General features: G+C 45.1%; 1 long non-coding RNA gene across 1 annotated transcript in view; it reads left to right on the top strand.

Annotated features, from left to right (window-relative positions):
• The window catches only part of LOC121673367, a 122,294-nt gene that overhangs the window by 24,398 nt on the left and 83,764 nt on the right, over positions 1 to 14,132 (top strand). The window lies entirely within an intron of this gene.

The raw sequence follows: 14,132 nt of genomic DNA, 5'->3' as shown, positions 1-14,132 counted from the left end.
TCAGTGCCAGCTCTGCACGGTACCTGTTGTGTGCTCCTTGGGCTGCAAGAGGCCAGATTGTCTTAGGAAAACTGAAGCTGAACAGCTCCTGCTTTGATGCCAAATTCTACCACCCACATCCTTGTCCTTTGTCCTCTTCTGCTATTGTGTTTTTGCAGCATCCCTGAATGCAGAGTTGCTGGAGGGGATAACAGAGCTCAGTTAATTTTATGCCTGTGCACACTGTTGCTTTTTCTGCACTCAAATTGTGTGCGTGGCTTCAGAGCGGAGCTGGATGTTTGGGTCCTGCTGTCTTATGATAAAAGGTGTCATGCTCCTGATGGAGGCTTCTGGTGCAGAAATATGTGCACATACACACATGTCCAGTGATTCTTCAAGCTGTGTTTGGCCTGCTACACATATGCTGCAAAAATAGCTTGACCACTTGCAGCAAACCCAAATGCGCTGAGATGATCTCTGTGTGTCCAGGGGCCACTTCTCTGGGATTTCTGAATGCCCATGAGGCCAAAATCTTCATACTACATCCAGATAAAATGCTCTGGGCGACAGCATGGATGGGGGTGCCCGGGGGAGGCTCGCCCTGGCTTGGTGGCTCTTGCTGATATCAATTAGGAGGAGGTATAATCTTATTTCTGGAAATATCTGCTGGTGAACACCAGACTGCCCACATGTGCCTTAGCAACATCCCGAACAGCTCTGCGGTGAGGTCATGGACCACTGCGGGGAAGGCAGGACTGGCAGTGCCAGTTTCACAGGCTCCTTGTCAACAATACCATCTGCTGGATGGATCACTGTTTGGAAAGGGATGGCAGGACGTGGCATCTGACCATGGTGTGCAAGGCTTATTTCCATGCTTACCTGTGGATACAAAAGGGTCTCTGTATAAAGAAATGCTCTGGCAAGGTGGCAGTGTACCCCTGTCCTGCCCTATTCCAGTGAAAAGAGGTCTGGCTGAGGCTGCTTGGATCTCCAGAGCTGGATCAGCTTCTGCTGAAACAATCCCAGGGAATTTCAGGCTGGGGAAATATTTTAACTTGCTCCCTTCCTTTGGTTTCGCGAGTCCTTTCTTCCTTCTCAGTCAGAGAAACATCTCTGGAGGTTTCTCATACGACATGGGAGGGTGTGAGCAGCCCAGTGCTGACAGACCCAAATGCAGAAGGCAGGGGACCTATTTGGAGGCCAGTTTGGAGGGCTGCCCCTCCCTGAGCACCAGAGCTCAATGTATGGGCAGGTTCACCCTTGCTGCTGACACACAAAGTCCCAAATCAGGTTTCTGATCCTCAGACTGCTGGGTTTTCCATACATGTTCATGGTTTTATAACAATAGTGGCTGCTGGGTGGAAACGACCTGAGCATATCCCAGCAGAGATACTGAGAGCAGAATTTAGGCTAGACATTGAAGTAGAAACCATTTCAGGAACTGGAGGGTGAAGAATTGCCGTGGGGAGAAATTTGATACCGCAACTGGAATGATTTGGTGTTTGCTCACGTTGTACATTGTCTTGTTTTTAAGACAGAAATAAGTTGATCTGAAAAAGTCCCATCTGCTGTAGCAGGGATGGAGCTGGTGAGCTTTGGTACAATTATACTGAGACTCAGTGGAAAATATTGGAGAAGTTCTACAGAGATTTTTTTTTTCCAAGCAAACCAACAGGAGGTGGGAACACTCCTTCCCTTGGCTTGCAAGGAGAGTTGCTGTCTTATGACTCCTTGCTGCAATGAGAAGTTATTTCCTTTCTTCAGGGCAGGAGCTTTGCAGTCAGAACCCTCTAAGCCAGGCAGGAAAATTCAGCAGTGGATGCATTGCTTTCTCCCCAAACCCTCTGCACTTCTGGTCCTGTGGCAGGCCACATGGGTCACCCATCCTTGGTGGGTGACAAAGCTGTGCCCTGGCTCTGTGCACGCAGCGGGGTGTGCGGATTTTGGTGGGGTTTTTTTTAAACAGCGCACTATTTTCAGGAGGAGATGGACTGTGCTGGCATGGGGCCAGAGGCATCCCTCTCCTTGCCAGGAAGCCAGATGCATGGTCACATTGCCTGGCTCTCCCTGGCAAGGCTGGGAAAGCTTCAGCAGGTGTGATCAAACAGCATGCGGGAGCCGCAGGTCCAGAGCCGCCTGCCTCCGAGGTACCACCACACTTCATCACCAGAGCCCCTGCATGGCAAATGTCCCCTCAGCCAAACCAAAAACCCTCGGTGGTGGGTGCTGCTCCTCCCTGGTGCATGCTCTGCTGGGCTAGGCTTTGAGGGATGGCTTTGGAGCAAGGAGCAGCAGCAGGATGGAAAGGCTCTTTCCCCTGCCCTCCTCCCCCGCCAGAGCCTTCCACCTCCTCAGCAATGTTGTGGCGAGAGCAGAGCCTCACAGTCAGCAGACTGCAGTGACAGATGGCAGGTCATAAGCCCTCTCGCTAATCTAACACTGGAAAAGAAAATAGGGCTGGGGGTGATTCAGCTGCTAGGCCTCAAAGCGAGGGGCTGACGGGATAGCATGCTCCTCTGACATGTCCTTGAAGGATGCTGCGTCCCAGAGGACCGCGGGAACAAAAGTAAAGTGACGATCAAGCAAAAACCTGTTTGCAGAATAAGGCAAATTTTGCTAAAAATGGATAACGTGCTCAGAGTCATTCTGAGTAATTGGATTTCTATTAGCAAGATGCAAATATTACTAATAGAATTCTCTAGCAGGAATAATTTGTGCTCTGGATCTGAAGCTACCCAGGCACCATCGTCTTTCCATCCTTAATTGTCCACTGACCAGAGCTGTCTGCACCCTAAATGTATTTATCTATCAAGCTGTCTCTTTGTATGTGTGGATCTGAAGGCAAGCTGAATCCATTTAATTCAGCACAGCATTCTGGAAACATTCATGTGGCAAGAGGAATTTCTTGGCATTTGTAAGCTGCGACTTGCATTTAAAACTAATATATTTTGTTTTCAAGGAAGGAATACAGGCTGCATCCTGAGCCGCCTGCTCCTGCTGGCAAACACCCATCCTGCTGAAGTGGCAAAGCTTGTGACACCGTGGTGGAGGCCGATGTCAGAGGCTGTTGTTGCCTCCACCCTACCATGAAATCGGTTTAAGGTCGGGAGCTGAGCGTTACCGACTTGCAGGGAAAACCTTGCGGGGGGCACAGGGGGTTCTAATGCCACTGGGCTTGGATGGTCCCAGGGAAACCAGTGGGGCTCTTTGCTATGGGAGGGCACAAATCAGAGCTTTAAACGTCCAGGAGTAGGGACTATGGGTCAGGTTTGCAGCTCTAAAGCACTGTAGCTCTGCTGAAATGGAGAGTTATGGATAATTGTCCTGCCTGCTGAATCTGCAGTGGAAAACATGCTCTGCTCTGTGTGTAGCTGTGAGGGCAGGCACTGCTACCCCTGCTCAGTCACTGCTGGTGTCCCCCTGAAACAAAACAAAACAATCAGTGTATTTTAAAAACTGATTCCTGAAGGGAGCATATTTTAGGAATTTTTGAAATGAAAATGTCTTTTTAGCAGAACAAGTACCTGTACACGATGTTCTCCATATTTTCTGGGGAGGAAAACCTCCCACTTTTGAAAACAGCTTTTGCAAAAAGTGTTAAGGGGTTTTTCAAGCTACAGTTCAAGTTTTTTTAGCTCAAATGTTTCACTTGTTGCCCCAAAATATTTTATAAAAAGTTTTCAGGTTTGAAAACATTTTAAAGAGATAGGAAATCACAGTGTTCTAAAAAATCATTTTGGTGGAGGAGAAACACTTGTGGGCTGGTACCACCAGTGTTGACATCAGTTCTGATTTTTAACTTGGTAACAAGCTTGAACTAGAAGACTGCAGAGCAGTTTCTCCTGGTCCTTCCGGGCTCCTGTTGGCTTTTTTCTTGGAGAAGGAAGGAAAAAAGGACTGTAGAGAGAAGACACTTCCTTTTTGCACACTTCTATATCCTGGTACTGTTATAATGGGGAAAAGGGGATATGGAAAAGGAAAATTTCCCTGTCATAGTGTAGAGCTAGAAAATCCCTGGACATAACGCTGCAAAACAGAACATGATATTGAAATTATACTGGCTCTTCAAACCTTTAGAAATACTGTCAGTGCTGAAGTGGCCCAAGTTCATGCCAATTTGAAGGTCTGTCCTGAAGTTTGTCTTCATGCAGAGCTAAAATGGATTAGGTAAAATGAGTGATATTTTAAGAACTACCAGGAAACTGGATGCTTCTACTTCCTGAGGTTGAAACAAATATAAATGTTGACATGAAGGTTTGGGGTGAAACTAAAGCCATGTGGTGTGTGAGGGCAATCTGTCAGGAAGTCTAATGAGGTTTGTTTTGTTCTGGAAGTTGAACCCTTTGGCAAGTTCCTTTAGCCAAAACTGAAGGGAGGAGGTCTTGTGCCAAAGAGCAGCTCCTCTGCCATTGGGGTGCAGACCAGCGCTGTGGCTGCACTGACAAACAACTGTGCAGGTGAGTGGAGGGCAAGGTCTGAGAGGTCACACTGTCTTCTCCAAGCTCCCAGCAAGCTTGCAAGTCATGAAATAGTCATACAACCCTAGAATTAGGGTTGGAAATATCAATGATCAATCCCTTCCAAGGATCCCTCACGGTATTGTCAATGACCTGCTCATGGATCTGATGGGAAAGGTCCATTTAAAAGGAGAGAGCCCCCAATGATTCTCATAACTGCTTCTCAGAGAAGATTTAGCCTTTCTGAAATCCAATATAATCAACCTTTGCTTCTTGGAGCTACAGACCACAACCCTCCACTAAATGCCCTGGCCTTTGCATCGTAGTTTGATCCTGGGAGGAGATACCTTAGAAAAGGGGTTTTGTTAACTTTTTTTTTTGTCTAGGCAGCAAAGATGGTTGAGATAGTAATGAAGCAATTTTTTGCTCATTAAGGACATGTTTTGCAAGAAGGTACATTTTTTATGACTAAATGCCATAAAATAACATATTATCAGTGACCTGTTGTGCTGTTTGATCACCATAGGAGAGTGAGCCCAAATTCTGTCCACCTGCTTAAAAATCCAGAAGATTGATTTCAGCTGCGGCTCAGCTCATTCTTGGAAATTCAGACACTTCCCACCATTATCACCTCTGAAAATCTGACCTGGGGAAATAACTGCAAATGCAGTCAATGAATCTGTGCTTAGACACGCCCACTCTGCTGTTGGAATACTGAAATAAATAGCATAATATGTATAATTTTGCTGGAAAGTAAGGCAAATATAGAAGGGAGATGAACAAAAAGAAGGTGTTAAACACCAGGTCCTGTTTTTAGAGTCCTTCTCGTGTAAGTGCAGCTGAGGCGCTGGAGGTGAAAGAGCTGCTGGTTCCAGTGATGTGACAATAATAATAAGCAGTAGAAGTAGTGGCAAAGCTGAAGGCAGGAGCTGGGGTGGGGGAACTCTGGCTCTGTAAGTCGGCTTGTGCAATTCCCAGAGCTCTCCTTATCTCCCTGTGCCTTTGGTTGGCATATCAGCCAGACAAAGAGCTTAACGCAACTTGGCAGAGCGGCTGGGGAAATTGTTTAAAATTTCCAGCAACTGGAACAATTAAGTAAGCCTTGGAACGAGGGAGAATAGTTGTCCCCTTAGGATTCCTATCACCCAAGGATAACATTTCCAGGCTTTGTCCAGCAAGAGATGTCACTTCATTTACAGAGATCCTCACAATGTTGAGGTATATTGGATATTGGTTATTATATGCAGAAGACTATCAGGAATCATCTCAGCTGGGCTAATTGTTCCTGGGTTCAGGGCTGATGGAATTTTAATTTAAGGGCTTGTAAAGTTTCCCAGAATTATAAAAGATGATGAAAAAGCCTTGTTTTCAGAAGTATATTATTAATATCCTGGATTCAGGGAATCCAAGGTTTCAGTCAAATGCATCCCTGAAAAAGAGATTCCTCAGCTGGGACTTACTAACCTTGGCTGCTTCTTTTGGGATGGAGATGGGATGGAGAAGCAGCATTTTCTACAAGAACTGACTGTGGCAAGGGCTCGATTCCCTGACAGTCATGTTGACGTCATGTTCTTCAATGTTTGTTTTTACAGCTTGCAAAAGAAGAGAAGTGTTGCCCTATTTTGTGTCACCTCTTTTTCTAGGGTGTTTCTCTTCCCAACCACCTCTTTCCTTTACTGAACCTGTGCTGAGGATGTGTCATTCCTTCACAACCCCCTCCCTTTGGATGGGGGAGGAAAAAGGGAAAGGGGCGGGGGGGAGGAGCAATGACTCTGTGGTACTGTATAAATAGTTGCTTTATTATCATAAAAAAAATTGCACTCTAAAGATTTTTAGGATCAAAACATACCAAAGAAAATGTAAAACAAAATTAAAATGAAGTCGGTATTCACATTGTCAGCAGTTATTTTGTCACTGCAAAGCGTCTCCTCAAAGGAATATTGTGCAGCGCAGCAGCAGCCGAATGAAGCAAGCGGCTCCGGCGTTTACTTAAAAGGGAAGTGCAGGGACATCTTCAAACTGCAGTAATGGATCCCTGGGGTTTCTCTAAAGTCTGATAGTGGCACTGACATTTCCTGTGAAGTTGGAGGCTGGCAGGTTGTTAAAACTTGCCTGTTTTTTTTTTTTTTTTAACTGCATCAAGTGTTGCTGTAGTTTGTTGAACGTATAAAATCACTTCTCCACCTCCTCTTTTTAAAAAAAAAAAAAAATTCCAGATATCAATAAGGAACTTGAGAGAGGAAAACACTATAATTATAGCCAAAAAGCTGGCACAATGCCTGCTGTATAAACCCGTTATTTTGGTAGCAGAGAATTCGGTACTGGAATAATTCTCTGGGTGGAAACTTGGCAAACATGATCTCAGCCTGTGAGCTAATCTTTTCTTTTTCCTCCTGTAATAACATTTTTTTCTATGCTACAGATTTAGCCATTTTAAAATTGTGCATCCTATTACTGAGATTGTGTATGCACAAATGACCTATGTTATGGGTCTCTGGGGTGACGTGAATGTAGACAAGAGATCTGCATGTTAGATTAAAACCCCTTCGCTGGAAAATTGGTGCCCTGTAGATTCAAATACAATTAGCCTTGGTCTGAACTGCTGCTGAGGGGAGCTGGCTATTGCTGAGGGTGCCATGAGAGGACTGGGGCCCAGGAGAGCCTGGACAAGGTCTGGGATCAGGATTTTGGGGTGCTGTGTGATGGGGGGAGCATTTGTTTCTGCTCCTCACCATTTCAGTCTCAGTCTTGCAGCAATTCTGTTCTAGAGCTTGCTGGTCTTGAGCAGTAAAAGTCTAAATATTTGCACACATTTGAGGATTCAAGTCCATTGTGAAATGGAGCTGGTTCTAACTCCATAACATTGCGAGAGGTGTCATCAGCCATGCACAGAGACCAGTTTTTATGGTCAGCCCTTCTTTTTAACAGAGCTGAGACACCTGAACACCTTGGTGGAACCGTAAAAGAGCTCAGATAACGCAGGACTCTCATAACTTTTTTTTTTTTTTAATTTTGACCTACATCTTCAGTTTTTAAAGAACAGTGTGTTTGCCTACACTTGCAGGTTCTGAGAGCTGCAGATGCTATGGGAAGAGAGTGAGGTTTGAATTGAAATTCATGCCAGCCTGCCATAAACATCTTTCTAAATGAATATAAGAAGATCAAATCTCTCATTACTGTTGTCACTCCCTCCAGGGTGCCTTGGTGCTCTGGTAGGAGAGACTGTCCCATGTGTTGGGACTGCCTGGGTGGGAATCCAGGGGCCAAACTTGTGCTTCAGAACTGTGGGATAATTAGTTCCACTTCCCTGCAGCAGAAGGGAGGACTGCAGCCACCTTTGAAATCTTCCTACCAGAAAGTGGAATGTGCAGTTTGCTGATGTGCTGATTTCCAGAGAAATCAGTCTCTTAAAGAGGGATGTTTCTGGGAGTCTTGGGGCAAAAAAAAAAAAAAAAAAAAGTGCTGTTGGAATTGAAGCAGGCTGAGACCAGAGGTGCCCTGTGAGTGTGTGGATGCTGGTGCCTGCTTTGGGTGGGCAGCAAACCTGCTTATAACTTTTAACATTTTCCACCTGGAGGCACAAATTGTTTTCCTCCAGCCTATGCATGGGATTGACTTGGGTTTTTTTTGTTCCCAAGGTGGTGCTGAGTGCAATTCGCAACAGCCTGCAGGAAATAGGACCCCTTGGTGGGGATGTGTGAGCAGCATTGGTGCTGCCATTCAAACCCTGTCACTACCTTGTTCTGTATTAAAGGTGAGTGTGGTTCAGGCTTAAAAACTCAGCTTTGAAGGCACCTGTGTGCTCATGGGATGTGCTTAAAAATTAGAGTGATTTTTTAGGTAGTATTAATTGCTATGGCACTTCCTGGTTAAATGATCCTTTGGCACTTTGCATCAGCCAGAGATTGTCACTCTTGAATCTTGCTGACTTGCTGAAGAAAATGTTCCATGTGCTTGGGCTGGAGTTGATGGATAATCCATAGCAGATTTTGAGGCAGGATCAGCACTTTAAATAATTTACCTGTTTGAGCTGTTCTGGGCCCTTCTGGCTGACAAGGTAGAAAAGACTTTGCAAATAAAGGGGCACCACTGAAGATTGTGGTGACACAGGAGTTACAAGCCAGATCCAAAACACCACTGAGACTACAGAAAAGCTGCTGTTCCTTTGGTGGCGGCCTTTGGGTCATGCTGGCTCCTGTCTCCAAGATGTGACCACTAACTGAGTCCTGAGCTCAGCCTTGCCCTAAGGGAGCAGCCAGCGAGAGGCATTTAAAAGCACGAGGCAGGTCATGGTCATACCTCAGTGGAGTGACCTCTGCAAGTATTCCCAAATCATGTTAATCACAAAGTATGCCACAAAGACATCCCATTAAAAAAAAAACAAAACATCATGAAGGCCCAAGGGGAATGGAACCCGGTGTGCTGCTGTCTTTTGCCTTTTTCAGAGTTGGGTTTTTGCCTTTGGAGAATTCCCGTTCATGCCATGAAATTTTTTAGGAACGCAGAAAAGTGCATTGAAAACAAAACTAGATTAACTTTCCTTTTGCAAGTCAAAGTCTGACTTCCAGGTGTTTTGGTGGAGTCTTGGTCCCAGGGAGATGGATTTACATCTTTCATCTCTGCTATCCCCATGGAGAAGAAGGAAAAAAAGCCCCAACCCTCAAATATTTTATCTTGCTCTGCAGGACCCAAGCAGATCTCTCCCCAGGGACCATAAATTCTTTCCTGACTGTCACCACTGCTCCTGGACTCTGGTGCAGCACATTGGGAGAGTGAGCTTTGTTCCTCTGCAGCACAGAGGACATGCCACAAATAATTTAAGGGACCATTTTTCTTGTTATATGACGTTAAATATTCTTTACTTAAAAAAAAAAATCCACACCACTTGGCATAAAGTAATATATCCAGTAGAAGGGCAGATGCTGTTTAATAAAAGACACAGCACTTGCTTCTGCTCTGCATCCAGCCTCCTGAATCACTTCCAGCCTGCTTTCACCTCTGCTGCAAGGTGATGAGATGGGCCGAGAACAAGCTCTGTGCTGGGCCAAAACTCTTTAAGGACATGTTTTCTACCTCCAATTCAACTGCAGGAAAAAGGAAATTGTGATTTCAGTGCAGCTGATTGGAATGATGGTATTTTTTTTAAACTGAACTTATTTGGGCAACTTCTCCATCTTCAGTAGAAATCGTGTGTTCAAATCCTGGTGATATTGGTGCTGTGGGAGGCTGGGCTGCAGCCCTTCCAGTCATGGAATCATGGAGTCATTAAGGTTGGGAAAGACCTCTAAGATCACCAAATCCAACAGTCAAAGGATGTGTCCTCTGGGCTTGCTCTGGTTCCTGTTTGGAGGGTATGATAAAGTCTTAATAGTAGAGGAGATCTGGTGGCTGATGGGGGAAGTTCTCTGGCTTCTAGAGAAAAGAGATTGGACCAATAAACCCATGAAAGAGCAAACTTCAAACTCCTCTGCTCATATATTTATTGGGTCTCTGCAATGGAGAAGCAGGTAATAAACTGTCCACAAACATTGATTACAGAAGAGAAAAGTAGGTGTAAAGGGAAAAATCTGATTCCTGCCTCACTTTCTCACCTCCAGTTTGGGAGCAGTGATGGAGTTTTGTTCCCCTGCTGTATTTCTTCCCTGATACAGAAACAGAATTGGGAAAAAAAAATACATAGGGAAATGGTAACCCCAAACCAACCCTCTTGAAAAGCTATTCCTCTAAGCTTTCTGTTTCTTTAGTGGACTTTGTTTGCCACCTGCTTATCTCATTCCTCCTTTGAGCCTGTGAAAGGCACCTTCATGTGTTTCTAAAACATTGCTTCAGTGCTAAGGTAAATATGAATTCTATTGTGTGAGCAGAGATTTTTGGAAACAAGACTTTGCACAAATCCTGTGATTTCAAGGTAAAACAGGAGATCTTTTCTTATAAATGTAACTGCTGTATTGGCACTTTTGATGTTAGAGTTTTTTCCCCCTTTATAATGTATTCTGATTCCCTTGATATTTTCCTTGGTTTTTTGCCTAACTGCTTTTTTAATAATTTCCAGGCAGTTCAGTCCTGGCATCTGAACTTGTGTATTTGTGGGGAAGGGTTGGACGATGACTTTCAGATTCCAAGTTTTGTTTGACAGCTTCTTATTCCTTGTAACAATTTCATTTCTAACAGCCACGAAGCCAATTTTAGAGCAGCACAGAAAGAATTTCATAGGTAGCATGAACACAGTCAATGCAAAACCACCTCTGCCCCTGCTATGCAAACACTGAAGCACATCCATAAATTTGACTATGACTGTTCCAAAGAGGTGCTGGTGCTGTTGGCAGGCCTGAAGCATCAGCATTCTCAAATTGCTCCTTTTTTTCTCATTTTTCCTCACTTTCACATGAATTTTTATGAATGGCATCGCATGTGTTTGTGTGTTTTTGTGCTTGTGTCCTAGTGGGTTTGATCTGGGTGTATCAGGCATCTGCCTTGCACAGTTCCCATCTATACCATGTTAATTATATTGCTCTGCTCTGACATAATAAACACTGAGCGAGTTGTGAATAGATTATTTACAATGCCACCTGAACTCTAAGTAATTATAGCTGTATAATTTAGCTTCCCCCTATTTCATTTTATATATAATGCAATATTTCAAAATATTCCAGGGCGCATCTATCTTTAGCTCCGTGTTTGAATGAATAAATTGTGATTCTCTTTCAAAGGTAATATATCAGCAATGTCCTTAAGGGAGGGCGCTGTAGCTCTGTCAAGAGTGATCCATAAACTAATTCCCACATAAACACAGACAATGGATACAGGAAATGAACACACACCTTCATTCACGGAAAATAATACTGTACTTACCTGTCTGGGTCTGTGTAAGTCTAATGCTCTACTGGCAAAGTGCTAAAGGAAGGTAGGCATCTCAGCCTGATGGGTTTTAATACAGGACTTTTCCTGCAATTCAAGGTGTTGGGACTAAATTAGTATTGGGCAACAAATATCTTGCAGTAGATGGAATGAAAGTATTAATGTTTGCAGCTGGAGAAGTAAAATTACTTCTGTGGGGATGTTGCTTGAGGCTGATTGTTGGCATTTGTTCATGGGCGGCAAGGATCCCACTCCAATACTTGCTGCTGCCTGGTCCTGTGGAAACCAGACCCTGTGCATTATAGAACAGCTCTTCAAGGAGGCACAGCAAGTGCTGGGGTGTGAGAGGCCCTGACAGACCCGGTGTGAGCAGGGATGCTCAGGGATGCTGGGTGCTTCCTGGGGGATTAGAAGTGCTTGGACATTGCCAGCAGCATGTGAGGGTGCCAGTCCTTCTACCTGGCTCTCACTGGTCACCACAAGCATGTGTGGAGTGACTCAGCTCTGTTCCTTGCTCTGGCTCTCAACAGCCACTGACTTTTGGATCTATGGTCCCAGCCTCCCCTTGCCTCAGTTTCCTCAGCTGTAAATCCTGTAAAATACCTCTTACTTCTTAAACAGATGAGGCTACATTATTTCAGTATCTGAACTAGAGCTGGATGCCTCTCTGGAATGTGCTGAACAAGAAGTTGTAGACTTAAATGATCTTCCATACTGAATTAGGAACCAGGAAATTATAGAGCCACAGAATGGAAGGGACCATCTTTTTCCAACCCTCTGCCATGGGCAGGGACACCTTCCACTATCCCAGACTGCTCCCAGCCCCATCCAGCCTGGCCTTGGACACTTCCGGGGGTGGAGCAGTCACAGCTTCTCTGGGTGAGCTGTGCCAGGGCCTCAGTGCCCTTATAGGGGAGAGTTTTTTCCCAATATCCAATCTAAACCTACTCTCTCTCAGTTTTAAGCCACTCCCCTTTTTGTCACTACACGCCCTTGTTCAAACAACCTCAGACGTTTGGATTTTTGTTTTGCAAAGTACTTTGAGATCCTCATACCAAAGGTAGTGTAAATGTAGTGTATATCTTCTTATATCCTTGAAAACCCATCCAGTATGATTTTGCCCTCTTTTTTATTTCCATAGAGCCTTCTGGGCTCATTCTTGTGGTTCCTCCACACAAAGCCCTGGTTGGCAACAGTGGCCTTGAATGGGGGAGCAATCCCACCCAGGACTCCTGGAGTACCAAAGATGTGCTCACGTTTATATCAATTAAAAGGTACTTATGAGAGTCAGAATCTCCTTTTCTTTTTTTTTTTTTTTTTCTTTAATTAAAAATGTCAGGATTCAAACTTTACATGGGATTTGTGATGGCTCCAATTCCCAGTTGGCATGTGTGAGGCAGCACCCAGGAGATTCGAGGTTTCCATGACATCATACGGTAACTGTGAGCCTAACAGTTAATTAAATACTATATCCGTGTATTCTAGTTAATTGATGCTTCCTTTACATGGTTTATTGTGCTGCAAACTGGTATTGCTTCTGTCTCAGTGAGCAAACACAGAGAGGGAGTGGGAGAAGGAGACGGTGGGATGCTCCCGCTGGCGGCTGGGGAGAGGGAGCTGTTGGCACACGGCTCCGTGCCCAGGGGCATCCTCGAGGAGAGCCCAGCGTCACCTGCACACCAGGGGCTGGAGGTGGCTCTGCGGGTCAGATGGAGATCTTTTATGAAGGAGCTGAGCCGAGCCTTGGGAATGAAGTGCAGGCACAAGCAATCTGTGCCTTTTTTTTTCAAGTCCAGCTTTGTCTGGGGTTTCTGTTTATGCAGCAGAGGACATGCAGGGGAGGGTGCTCCCTTATGTTTATGCAGTGCACAAATGTGGCATCACCTCTGTGACAACTGTCCTGCAGGAATGTGACTCTGCCCAGACCAGAATCTGGGATAAAGCTGGACCTCTCCTGGATGCTGGCCTTAAGGGAGGGGAAAAAAAAATCATCTTTATTTTTTTAGCAAATAAAAGTATTTTAAGTCAGGGAATCCAGCTTTATTGGGATTTGGTAACATAACACGATCTGGCAGCGGGGTCTGAGCACTGACCTCCAGCAGCACACCTCAGTCTCTGGCAGCTTTCCTAAAGGGTGTTGAATCCCTCAAGAAAAAGCAAGCCCAGGTGGGCTGCTGTGGTCAGGCCACCTGCAGAAAAGGGCAGGGCACATCACCAGGCTTGCCTGCAGAGGTGAGCACAGTGTTAAATGATGTGCCCACAGTGAGCATGACCTTGTCCACTGACAACACAGCTGTGTCAGTGTGGAAAGATGACAAAAATTCATAGTGCCCACAAAAATTCTGCCTGATATTTGCCCCTTTTCCCTGCCCTGCTCCTGCTGGCAAAAGTCCAGGTCTGCCTTATCCTGCTTGTGTGCCTCAGGGTGTACTCACCTGTTCTTAAGCTTGAGGCTCAAATGCTGCTGCAAGGAGGAAAGAAAATAGTTTTGTTTCAGGGATTTCAATCCAGAATGTAATTTCAGCAGCTTTTTACCAGGACTTCATTTGGCTCAGTCTCAGACTGTGACAGACTTTCTAGTCTCCTGGTCTGACCTTCCGCAGCACTGGGGTGATTTGTGTGCCTGTGTGTGGGAAGGAGAAGGGGATTTGTTCAATGCTGAAACAAGACTGCGAGCATTTAATTCATAGATGATGTAAAAGCCCCTGGTTTTGGCTCAGACTCCAGATGTGAAGCTCTAAGACACATCTGCATGCTGCTGTGCATTGCTCATACTGGAGATCCTAAAGCATTGAGACTGTCAAGTTGGCATCAGGAGCATTTCTTCACTTAAACTCC

Source organism: Corvus kubaryi, unplaced genomic scaffold (assembly GCF_017639235.1).
Source record: "Corvus kubaryi isolate FWS band 111438036 unplaced genomic scaffold, C.kubaryi_AGA036_p1.0 134, whole genome shotgun sequence".
Taxonomy (NCBI): domain Eukaryota; kingdom Metazoa; phylum Chordata; class Aves; order Passeriformes; family Corvidae; genus Corvus; species Corvus kubaryi.
Note: the sequence above shows the minus strand (reverse complement) of the source record. Positions and strands in the feature narration are given on the sequence as shown.